At 28.7% G+C, this 13,082-nt stretch overlaps 1 protein-coding gene across 8 annotated transcripts in view; it reads right to left on the reverse strand.

The window, feature by feature from the left end:
- Window positions 1-13,082, reverse strand: part of LOC105143230 (metabotropic glutamate receptor B) — a 146,585-nt gene that overhangs the window by 41,664 nt on the left and 91,839 nt on the right. The window lies entirely within an intron of this gene.

Raw genomic sequence — 13,082 nt, forward strand, 5'->3', positions numbered from 1 at the left:
AAGACTTTTTCTCATTCCATTCTGTTGGATGTTCAGGTTTATAGCGACCGTGTAGTTTATAGCAAGTAGTTGAAAGGTAATGCTACAACACAGTGATACGCGACATAACACGATTCCATAGAGTTCATTAATGAGTCTTTCATCTAGATGTAACGAAATGTCAGCAATTAATTATAACGTTTAACTTGGTAACCTTTGTGCGTTCTTTCCGTTCGAGAATTGCGAAACGAGAAATGAATGGAGGTACGCGGTAGCAATGAGCATGTTTGCTGCAGATTGAATGTGTTGACGTTGGTTCTAAGCGTCGAAGTGAGAAAGCAATGAGAGAAATAAAACACGGGAACGCGCAGAGGGTATGTATGTGGAAAATTCAAGAGAATGAGTAATCGCGTTAATTTAAATCATGGGTCAAGACGTTATTATGGATCTCACGTAGAGCGGCTTCTTGACTTTCATGTTTTGCTCCTGTGAAATGTGAAAACGATTAGTAAATACAAGCGCAGTGTAGTTTCTTTGAAACTCGAATGGAAATTGAGGACACTGATGTAATTATACTCTCTCTAATTATTAATGTAAATTTTATAAAATTATATAAACAACAATTTTTAACAATAACAAATTATATGTTCAATTGGGAAGCAATTATTATCACATCAGTTACATTAGCTTGAATTACCTATGATTAGAGACATTTTTAAGCTTTAATTAACCAAATATATACATAGATAGACTTTGCTTTTACGTTAAATATTAACTACAATTAAGTTGCTTTCACATTTTAAAATCTAGTTAAAACTAAAAAATGTCTCTAATCATTTCAAATTAAAGTTTCAAATTAATATTATTACTATTATTTGTAAAAATTTTATGTTTTTATTCGTCAGAATTTATCTCGCATCAAAATAGAACTTTAATACGTATTTGTATATATATATATATATATATGTGTTAGACAAACAATGCATAATAAATGGAACTTAGTAATCCAACCTTATGTTACGTGAATTGCATCTAGTAGCGTAACACGATATAGGAATGGTGTGTCTTTAGTTCATTAAAATAAATACAGAGTAAATGTTGAATGTAATAAAGTATTGTGTTTGTGAGTTTTTATTCTATCAATTTTTCAATAATATTTTCATTAAGACAGATACAGTACAATATAATACCTTTTAACTTTTTATTTGAATATGATATTTATTTTTTAATTAAATTTCTTTTCTGTTTTGATGAAGGAATTAGCATGATTATATTTATTCTACTTAAATCTTGTATAAATAACACATTCGTATGCAAATTCCTGATACTGTGATGTAGCGTAACCTAAATATATATTTTGTACATATAACTATTGCTACTCTATTTGCTCAGTTTGGTAAGACGGAAACCATAATACGAAATTACTCTGTCACCGTGACACAATCAACATCAGCAACAATTGCGAGCATCACTAAAATGACAGCAATTTGCAATTTATAATGACGATAATTATCGTGAAATCAACATACAAATTGAACTCTGTAAGTAGCCAAATTAAATCATTTTAGCAGAATATTTTCAGTAATTTAGCAACTATTGAACAAGTATAGTCTTGTAGTTTTTAAATTGCTGAGTTTAATTTGCTGAATTACTGAAATTTAATTATTGTGGATATCGCAATATCTTTGAGGTAAAATGCATTAAATCAAATAACAAGCATGCCACTAATTAGCACCATAGCCATGCAAGTTCAATATCTATGCTGTACATGCTATGCATATTCCGCATTTCCTTTTGCCAGAGATTCAAAAGCAAATATCCCGCGACGCGAGAAACCCGATCTTGCTTGATCATCATGCTTTATACTGAACAAGTAGTTCACTTATTGAGTAACAATGAAATTGTACTGAACTATATAAATTATATTATTAGCGCGAGAGATCTTAAAGTATGATTTCTGACGTTCTCTCATTTGCCGAATTCGAAATTATTATGACAATTAATACTTTTAAAAAATGTAATAAGCAATTAATCTAAATAAAAATTAAAATGCGTAAAAATTTATGAGAATTTGTTTCGTAAATTAAATATAACTGAATATTAATAATTATGTGAAACAAGGAAAGACGGGGGGGGGGGGAGAGAGAGAGGGAGGGAGACAGAGAGAGAGAGAGGGAGAGAGAGAGAGAGAGAGAGAGAGAGAGAGAGAGAGAGAGAGAGAGAGAGAGAGAGAGAAAGAGACGTATTGCACAAGAACTTTATTGCATACTGAAGAAATAATTGTAAAGTACATTATAAAAGTACATTATAACTTTTTTAAACATACTTTTTATTTTATGCTTTTTTAAACAAAGTTTAAAAAAAACGTTTTTTTGACTTTGTAAACAATCAAATCTTCTTATTCGGGGTGCACTCAAGAAATCAGTTTACTGACACATGCTTCGATTCCCAGGACACTTTCCGCTCTGGAAGACAAGATCAGGATTGCCTCCCATTGCGGCCACATGGAGCAAGCCCATTTGATTCAAGTACTTTAATAGAGAGAAAATGGCGCGTCGTGAACAGAAATACCGTCTGTGAATAGTCACGCTACTTGGAAATAATCAGAAAACTTAAATGGCTATGCGAATATTTTTAAAATAATTATTTGAAAGAATTTCTGTATACTTCTGGAATGATTACTTTATTTTTATTTTTTTCATATTTCAATTTATTTTAATTATATTACAGTTCTACTACCCCGCATTGCAATAAAAATTTATACAAAAATTATTGTATAATGTTTTTCATATCAAAATGTGAGCGTGAGATAATGAAAGAATTGTATTTTATAGTGTTACATAATCTTTTACTCTTAGTTACAATTTTTTAGTATCATTTAACAAAAAATAAATTTAATAATTATAAAATGTTGAATTTAAAAATTATGTTTTTTTTTATGTGATATCTTTTTGCTTTCAACGCGTACTTTATTTGATGCTTTTTTTATCTTTCTTTTTTAAGAGGAAAACATAATATTTAGGTAATATATAATGAATATAAAATAGCATGAAATGTATTGTATTATCTAATACAAATATAATGCAGAAAATTTTTCTAGTTTTTCGTATTTTAAAAGAGATGAAAGAAAGCGAGAGAATTTCATTTTTTTATTTTTACGCCGTCTTGCGTCAATTGAAAAATGAGCTAAGAAGGAAGAAGTGAATCAGCGAACCGATGAAACGAGGAAACTCGTCCAATTTTGATGTAACGAAGCGAAAGAGGAAGTCCGTGGCTCGTAGCACAATCGCCCTCGCAACAAGTAATTCGAGAAACGATCGATGAAACCTACACCCTGGTAAAATATTCTCGATGCTCGTTTCGTGTTGGAGTTTTGCCCATTCGATCTCGATCTTGATAAGACTAAGTTTTTGTAAAACTTATTGCTCCTTTCGCAATGTAAGTTGTTTCTCTTTTTGGAGAATATATAAAATCGTCGATAGAAAATTCTCTCAACATAGATTAAAAATGTTCTTCGATTTATGATATAAGAACTTCTAATTAGTATCCTGCTACGGATATAAAAAAATACATCCTAAAAATTATATAATGATAGAACGAAAATCTAAAGAAAAAAAGCATTCGTATATAAAGCACGCACATGTAATGTGTAATTTCATTTACTATTACTTATAATTTTTGTAACGTATATAAAGTAGAATTAAAATGATAGCAATAAAATATATTTTTGTCATTGCAAATAATATATGTTTTTACATATCTATGATAAAAATTAACGTTTATATTATACATATATATGAATATAAATGTTTATAAAATTAAGTTTTCTTATACTTCAATAGTTCTTAATAGCTTTTAAGAGTATTACTTTTATTTTCTTTGTATTTAATCAAATAAATATTCTAATATTTTATTAGAGTTAATGGGGTAATATTTTACATTTACAATTAGTTTATAATTAGGCACGAAATAGATACCGTTATTTCTTCTTATTCTAGATGAAGCATGCATTGTTATAACGTCAACTATTATTGATAATTAAAGCAAACAAGTTCCTTAACTAGTAACTGTGTATCGTTAGGTACACGATAATCTCTAATTAGTGCCACGTTAATTAGTACAACGTAATAACCAAATTAATAATATACCTTGTGGACAAATGAATATTATTTGTGAGTATCGACAGAGTTGTTGACGTTTTGTTTTCTATAGTAGTCGGATTACTCGATTAAGAGTGATTGATATAAAATATTTTTAAAAATCTACCAAATATATTTTATAATTAAATTTAAAATTAATTAATTATAAACTATACAAATGATTCCATTTTATAATACATTTCTAGAATTATATTTTCACATGTCATTTTTTGTTTTTCTTTAAAAAATACATTTTTATGTTAACATAATGTTTATGTTTTATGTTTTTGCTCTTTTGTCTAATTAATAAAAAATCTCAAGATTTTAATGACGTCTTTGACATTTTAATGACATTAAAATCGTTATTAAAATATTATTACAGTGTCATTTGACGTCACTTTGCTATTTGAAATATTAATTTATTACAGGGAATAAGAAAGTTACTTTTTAAAAGTAACAAGTTACAGTTATTCGTTACCGATTTTTAAAAGTAACTCGTTACAGTTACATTTACTTGAGAAAGTTACTTTTCGTTACTTTTCCGTTTTTTAAAATCGATAACCACCAATCTGCACAGCGGATGCCTAGAGGCTTTCTAATCTCAAGCGCTATGAGTGACTTGTGTTCAATTGAACCATGTCCAATTGTGTGCAAAGTAACGATAAAAGTAATTGTAAAATTCGTTACCAAGAAAATGTAACTATGTTACTATTACAGTTACAAAAAAAGTAACGCAGTTACTAATAAAGTTACGAAAAAAGTAACTTGTAACTTTGTTACAAATAACGAGTTACTTCCATTCCTTGGTTTATTATAAGTTTGTAATAATTTTATAAAATGACATTTATTCTATACTCAAAATCATGTCTTTTATTATTATTGCACGGAATTATCAAAAAATATAAACATTTAATCAAAAATATTTTGCATGACGGAAGAATATATCACACTCGTCTAGATTATTATACTCTCTTGTGTATATATTATCTCGAATTTATATAATTACCAACACAATTACCTGCAATATTTGTTACTCGGTCGATTTCATCCTAATAATTTCTCCCAGCTGTGTTAATAGCAAGTACAATAACGCGATCGGTAAATAGAATTTTTTATTCCTCAGAATTTTTACTCTTGCAGAATAATTGTTTGAATAATTTTAAAGGCTTCTAATTGAGATTGCATTATTCTTCTGCAATAGTATGACATGAAAATTAATTATAAAATTTGTAAGGATAGAAACAAAATTCGCATTAATTATCTCTTAGTTCACCTTGTCCTGAGATTTCCACCTCTTCTTAGTTCTTTTGTTTGCACTGCGCTCACTTATTAGATTTCAATTCATAAGAGAAAATTGACGACGGCCGATTAATTTCCTTATCGATATTCAATAACTTTTCTAAAATTAAAAGACATCTTTAATCTTTTCGCGCGTTATAATCGTGTTTGCAGCAACGTTGTGTAATGCTTTTAATCTTTTTGCGCTTATATCTTTCTTTGACATTTGAGAAAATTACGTAATCTGCACGAATACTTCCGTGTTATGTTTTGTCTTCGAAGTTACTTTGATCGATATAGAGGGTACTTTGGTCAAGGTTCATAACTTTGTTTTAAACTTCAATGAGAAAGAGACTCGTGATTGATCCAAAGTAGAACGAGTTGCATTCAAATTGCCTTCTCTCAGCAAGCTCGTAAAAAGGAAAACGAATACAAAGTGATAGAATTCTAATTTGGAATTTATTGTCGAGCTGTCGACTGTTTTTCTCCCAGTTTGCAAATAGCATTTTCATTCATACAAAGTCAAGTTTTTAATTAATCAAGTTTACTTTCAGCGTTTAGATAATTGATTTGCTTTGAAGGAACTCAATGTAAAGATCTAAATCTAATTGAATTAACTAGAATTCACAAGTACGATGTAAGATAAGATGTAGTGTATGTAAGATAAGTTATACTGACTAATTTGTCTCTCATGCAATATGCTTTTCGTGTAAATGTAAGGAAAGATACATGTAACAAAATAACTATAATGACGAAATAACTCTTGTATTATATTCTCGGAAAAAATGGAGAAAAGGAATATTAAGGAAAAATAGTATTCGGCGCGCACATTGTAGCAACTCAAACGTGTTCCGAGCACGCAAACCACAACCTGACAACCGCTTTATGTTATGTGGTATGCGGTGACTGATTCGTTTATTCTAAAGATATTTTTTAAAATCAATGTGAATAATCACGTAAATATGACAAATTTGATAATAAATATTTAATAATTGTTTGCAATTGTAGTATATGTATATCATAAAATATTTATCTATAATAAAATTATCTACATTACTATTTCTATATTAATTATTAGTTTAACAATATAATTATAACAATATAATAATAAGATATTATTTAGAAAATACATATACATTTTATTCACAAGTTGATGTAAATATATTTTGAATATAAATTAGTATAGGTGCATATATACGATTTAATGAAGTGTCTACTATAGAATATAAAATTGAGTTAATAGAAATTTAAATTCGTGATTTGCTATAAAACCGCTGAAATTACTTTTTTAAATAGTACTTATATAAATTACCTGGGAGATTAAAGAGAAAATAAAAAATATTTTCAGAAAACGATGATGAAAACGTAAGGACTTATAAAAAATTTACCGTAAGCTATGGTAAGCTGTTAATATCTTTTTGTAAATACATAATGAAGTACAACGGAGCGAATATTGTATCTTGGTTAATAAGAATAGGCGAGAAGCGGTTGTATATTTTATGAGAGCCGAGCTCGTTAACTCATAAGGCGTATGGTTGAGTAGATGCTACACTGCTTGGTAAATAGCGAACCTTGTTAATGTAAATGCTGCGACATTCTCTTATCTTTGTTAGAACTTTCTTTGGAATAATGACAAAGGAAGCAAATTCAGAGAGTTGTGCAATTCCGGTCCGAATCGAATATACAACGTTGCAAATTAACATAGTCGTTTATCAAACATGCACATCTCATCATACGCACAAGTTTAGTGAATGCCACAGCATACATGACTATCAATGCATTACTTGAAATAAATAATCGAGATAGTAAAATATAAAAAATATTGAAAAATATATTTATTAGAATTAAATAACGAAATGTTTTACAGAACTTATTTTTATTAGAATTCTATTATATTAGTTTTGATAGAATTCTAATTTATCTAACTATTAAGCGAATAAATTTTAATGTGATTTTCTTAGCTTTGTTATGTAAATGGGTTAACAAAATTTATCTCTTCTTTTCTACAAAACAACATGAGAATTGTAATTCAATTTACGAAAGAATTTAAAGACTTTGGAAATGCGTCTTGTGAAAAACTGCGATCATTATTTTTAGACAGTTATCGATACTAATAATCGATTAGTATTAATAGTAACAGTTAATAATAATAAAAAAAGCATGCGAAAAGAATATGTAATATAAATAATAGTAATAATAATAATAATAAATATAATAATGATAATAATATAATAATAATAATATTAGGTGTTGGAATTAATTCGTAGCGTTTTACAAGTGATGGGAAGTACTTTCATTAATGTATTTTTTAATGCTCATGTGAAATAAATAACATTCTTTCATTAAAAACGCTACGAATTAATTCCAACACCTAATATATAATGATAATAATACAATAATATTAGGTGTTGGAATTAATTCGTAGCGTTTTTAATGAAAGAATGTTATTTATTTCACATGAGCATTAAAAAATACATTAATGAAAGTACTTCCCATCACTTGTAAAACGCTACGAATTAATTCCAACACCTAATAATATAATGTAAATGTAATAATAATAATTATCTATATTTTAATGGAAAGAAAATTATTGAGATTGATATTTTTTATATAAAAATAAAGATATATCTGTATTTTCAATTGTTTGTGGATTACTTTTTCATATAAAATTTTATTAGTAGGAGGGGCATGTCTCATATGTAAAGCTCGTCACTCTGGTTGTGTAGCTAATTATTAGTATTATATAATTATTAGTATTATATGTGTTTGTTGTTTTGTTTATATTTCATTGTATAGTCAAACATATATTCTACAATAAATATCAGTACTCACATATCGTAAATAATATGAGTCTAAAGTAATGAGTCTTAATATTCCTTTAATAACATCGTATAATTCCAAATTTTAATTAATATGAGTAAGCTTCTAATATCAGAGATATGCAGCTTTGAATAATATGCAAACGTATTTACAATTTCTCATTTGTAGAGCAAATGAAGAATATTCATAAGCGTTTCTCTTGTTTCTAGAGAAGTAATGGTGACTGCGATGTAATTGAATAGTGACGTCCGCACGATTAAGATTCTTCAGCAGATATTCGCTAAAGGTTGAAACGAATCGTTTTCGACACCGCAAACTGGCATGATGCGATCGTGGTGTGAGTGGGCGTAAATACGCGTTAATGTACGAGCATGAGGCGCATCCACCCAGTGATAGGAGTTATTCCTATGGGAATACTACAAGCCACAAGTAGTAGTAGCTGTTATAAATCGGACATGCGCTTCGAATTACTAACTACGATAAAATGTGTCTCGAGGAAAGCTCGCTTTTCAACATAGTAAAACTTGTCATTTACGTATCGGATCGCTTCGACAATCCGTTGTCACGCGTTTCGACAATCGTCTCAAGCTCGAGCTCGAGAATTGGTTTTTTTTGTTATAGAAGTGAATAATCAATACTCGGAATTGTGTGAAAAATATATAAAAATAATATTTTTGTATATACTGGATTTTGCTAATAATTATTTTGATATATATATATATATATATATATATATATATGTATATATATATCAAAGGGCATTCTTTGTCAAAAAGGCCATTTCCATTGTTCAAAATTCAGAAAGGCCTACGGGATGTGTTTTGGACTTGAGATGTCTACTTTTAAAAAAAAAGTGATCTTTTTGGAAAATCAAAATGGCGTATTTAAAGTGGCTGCCAGAATGAACAAAGTCGAGCGGAAAAAAAAGATGGTAAACCTTCAGAAGAACTACCTGGAAAATTAATGGGAGCAAATTTTTTCATGTATTTTTGGCTGCTGAAAACGAATCTGATAATAAAATTTGACACCATATTTTGGTTGCCATTTTGGAAAAACTGCCAAAAATTTTCTTTTTTGCATATATCTTGGAAAATATTAATTTTAGAAAAAAGTGACAATAAAAAATAAAGCTCTTGAAATTCTCTACAAAGAAAATATGCATAATTTTCGTCGTGTAATTTTTCTGAAGATTTACCATCTTTTTTTCTGCTCGACTTTCTTCATTTTGACAGCCATCTTGAGTCATTTTGATTTTCCAAAACCACGTTTTTTTTTTAAAAGTAGACATCTCAAGCAACAATTTAAGCTCAAAACGAATCCCGTAGGCCCCTCTGAATTATGGACAGAGGGGATGGGGGGTTGGTGATCTTTTTAACAAAGATTGCCCCATATATATATATGTATATATATATTAGGTGTTGGAATTAATTCGTAGCGTTTTTTAATGAAAGAATGTTATTTATTTCACATGAGCATTAAAAAATACATTAATGAAAGTACTTCCCATCACTTGTAAAACGCTACGAATTAATTCCAACACCTAATATATATATATATATATACATATGAAGATTTTAATTTCTCTATATATCCAGAATCATAATCTATATTCTTAATCTAATAAATATTATATACGAAAAAAATAATTTTACTGAAGTATTTAAAAATTTAGCTGTGTAAATATTTGAAAATATTTCTGTTGAACTATCAAAATAATTATGTAGAATAATGAGTAATCTTAAGCATAATGAGTAATGCTACAAAAAACAACATTTTAACAATTAGTTTGAGCGTCCTATATAATTATTGATTTAACAAAATTATTTTCAGACCTATATTTAGCTAAATTTTTATATATTGTCCGTTTTTTCCGTATATATTCTGGTACTTTGCACCGTATTTTATCGTTTATTTATGTTTGTTTATTTATGTATTTTTTTATCGGTACGATCGGTGTGATACATTGCGTAATGTAAGATGACGCGTAATAAAAATTAGCCGAGTACAAGTTATAGCTTCGATCGCATTGCATCTCAGATTACCCGCGATTCGAAAACGCAGCTTTTGTCGATACACGAGTCCAAGTGGATGAAGTTCGTTGTGCGACACGTGCAGATGCAAACCGATGCCACGTTCTCGTACATGTGAAAACCAAGTAAGGAATTCGTATCGGCGAGAAAATGGAATTGCATTGGAAAGGCAACTCGATATTCCATTACATTGATGCGACCACGAACGGTACTGCATCGCGAATTACGATCTGAAGGTGCTGACTGTGCGAGTTAAATGATCTCGAATCGGATTCTTATCTCGAGTGAACGTTGCATCTGAATCTCGATATATTGTCATAGATTTATTTCAATTAGCTTTATTAGGAATTGTACAGGGAAAGCAATTAATGAATACTTTTTCGACATTATTCAAGCAGCTTGTATGTAGACAATCTTCATTTTTTATACATGCATAGTTAATATAATTGTATAAGATTTGGGAATCTTTTTTTAATTTCTACAAGTACATCGACTATTGTTAACTCTATAGGTATATTCAGCAATATAAAAAAATGTAAGATAATATATTTTTGTAAAAGAAAGATCGGAATCATATTGAAGCGGTTAATATGGAACAAGGATTGTTTAAAATATTAACGCGGTAATTTATTAAGTTTCTGGTAAGTCTACCTATACGTGAAAGCCGAGATCTATATTAAAAATAGGAGCAGTACTGTGAATTATTGTGCATTTTGTTGCGTAGTTACTATTTACGCCGGTACAAAATTGACTTTGTCAATCACATTTTATTATCATCATATTAAGTTAAGATGAGTATCTTTTCTAATTTTCTAATATAAAATCATTTATTATTGTTTTTAAATTTGCAATCTTTTTATTTTAAAGCTGTTAGTTTTTTATACGTTGTTTTCGTACGTTATTCGGTAGTATTGGAGAATTATATGGTAGGCAATATTGTGGAGAACGTAAGGGATAAAAAGAGGATAAAAAAAGTTTGCGAATGTCATAAAAAAGTATTAAGAAAAACAAGGCGATGAAAAGACTAATTGCAGCATTTGCGGAGAAAACTTGGAAAACTCATGAAAATTATGCCAATCTTGAAAGAGCTTATTTCTTTTATAAGTGTAAAAAGAGAATGTCAAATAAAATTGGAGCTGATTTCTGCTTAAAAAGTAAGTATTAGGTGTTGGAATTAATTCGTAGCATTTTTTAATGAAAGAATGTTATTTATTTCACATGAGCATTAAAAAATACATTAATGAAAGTACTTCCCATCACTTGTAAAACGCTACGAATTAATTCCAACACCTAATAAAAAGAATAATAAGTTTTTGTACATTTTGACCTCTTGGATGTGATAAAATTATTAAAAAGTTTGTATTTAGAAAACATTTCCAAAATTGAGTACGAACGTAGTATATTTGTCAAAATTTTAATATTATTGCTTAACTTTCAAAGTGTTCCCCAAAATATTACGAACTTTTAATAACTTAATCATATTCAGGAGGTCAAAATCTACAAAAATTTATTTTTTTTATACTCCTTTGGCAAAAATTGGCTCCTTTTTAACCTCCTTTATCTATCTAAAATAAAAAATTTTGTAATTGAAAATTTGTAATTAATAAACATATTTTTTAAAGATGTTTGTCCAATACTTTCTAATTTACAAAAACTATAAAATGTAATGGCACTTAAAAATGTAAAAATCTTGGCTATTTTTATTTTTTGAAAAATACAATTAAAAAGATGTTTTTTATAAAAATCATGTTTTATGTATGTTACACTTAATTTTTGTCTAAAAAAATGAAATATTGAAGAAACCTAAGAAATTCAGTACCACCGAATCTTCTATTGTCCATCTCTGTATATTTTCGAGACACTATACTCTTTGATTTTATACTCTCTTGATATTGGAATTTCTTCTCCTATGTATGCATATCGTGGAGCGGGAATATTTGTTCCTGATATTTCAAATATGTGCCCGTGATTATGACTGATGAATCGACGTCGTACGATATTACTTGCGTGTGGAGAATTGTGAATATGAGTGCGAGAATGAGAGAGAGAAAGATAGATACGAAAACTACGAGTGGAAAAATGAATTGTCTGTCGATTTTATTCGGTGTAAATTAAATCCAGTAGAACGCGACGTGAATTCACGCATGAATTCATTTATTTCGTGGTGAAAATTGGATGTGCTTGGCCTCTGCGCGAAAGTGATCCCTTTTCGCACTCTTCGTTTTTCTGCTGTTGTCGAGATCCGAAAATTGGGTTGCTGGCACGACAGTGTCGATTCTTTGTTACAATCGCGCGCAACCTGTGAACGTGGAAATCGCATCTTTCGTCATGGATTCTCGATCAATTTGTGATTACCAGACTAAAAAACTAATTTCCTCGATTTCTACGTTTCTTATTTTAGAAAATTACGTCGGCTTGGAATTCTGTCTCATTATGAATATTACAATTCAAAAAAGTACATTTACGCAGCAATTTTACTAATTTGCATTACGTTCAAAACATTTTACGAGAAATGCATTTAATCTAAGTTAAAATATTGAGATAGTATTACATAGCACATTATCGATAATATAATATTTGCATTATCTACTTGACTTACACTCAATCGAAAATTCAATAAAGTAACAAGCCTAAGATTTATGAAACATTTTGAATCTGTTCAGAAGTGTATTGAATGATCGAAAATTTATGTTTTTCTCTGAAGATTTCATTCGTTTTATTTAAAATAATAATTTGAAGATTAAAATTTACAAAATTTTATTTTGCAAACTAGATTTATACATAAAGTATCAAACATGTTACAAATTTTACGATCACGTTAATTCACGTTAATTAC

This window comes from Acromyrmex echinatior, chromosome 5 (assembly GCF_024713525.1).
Source record: "Acromyrmex echinatior isolate Ae372 chromosome 5, ASM2471352v2, whole genome shotgun sequence".
Lineage (NCBI taxonomy): Eukaryota > Metazoa > Arthropoda > Insecta > Hymenoptera > Formicidae > Acromyrmex > Acromyrmex echinatior.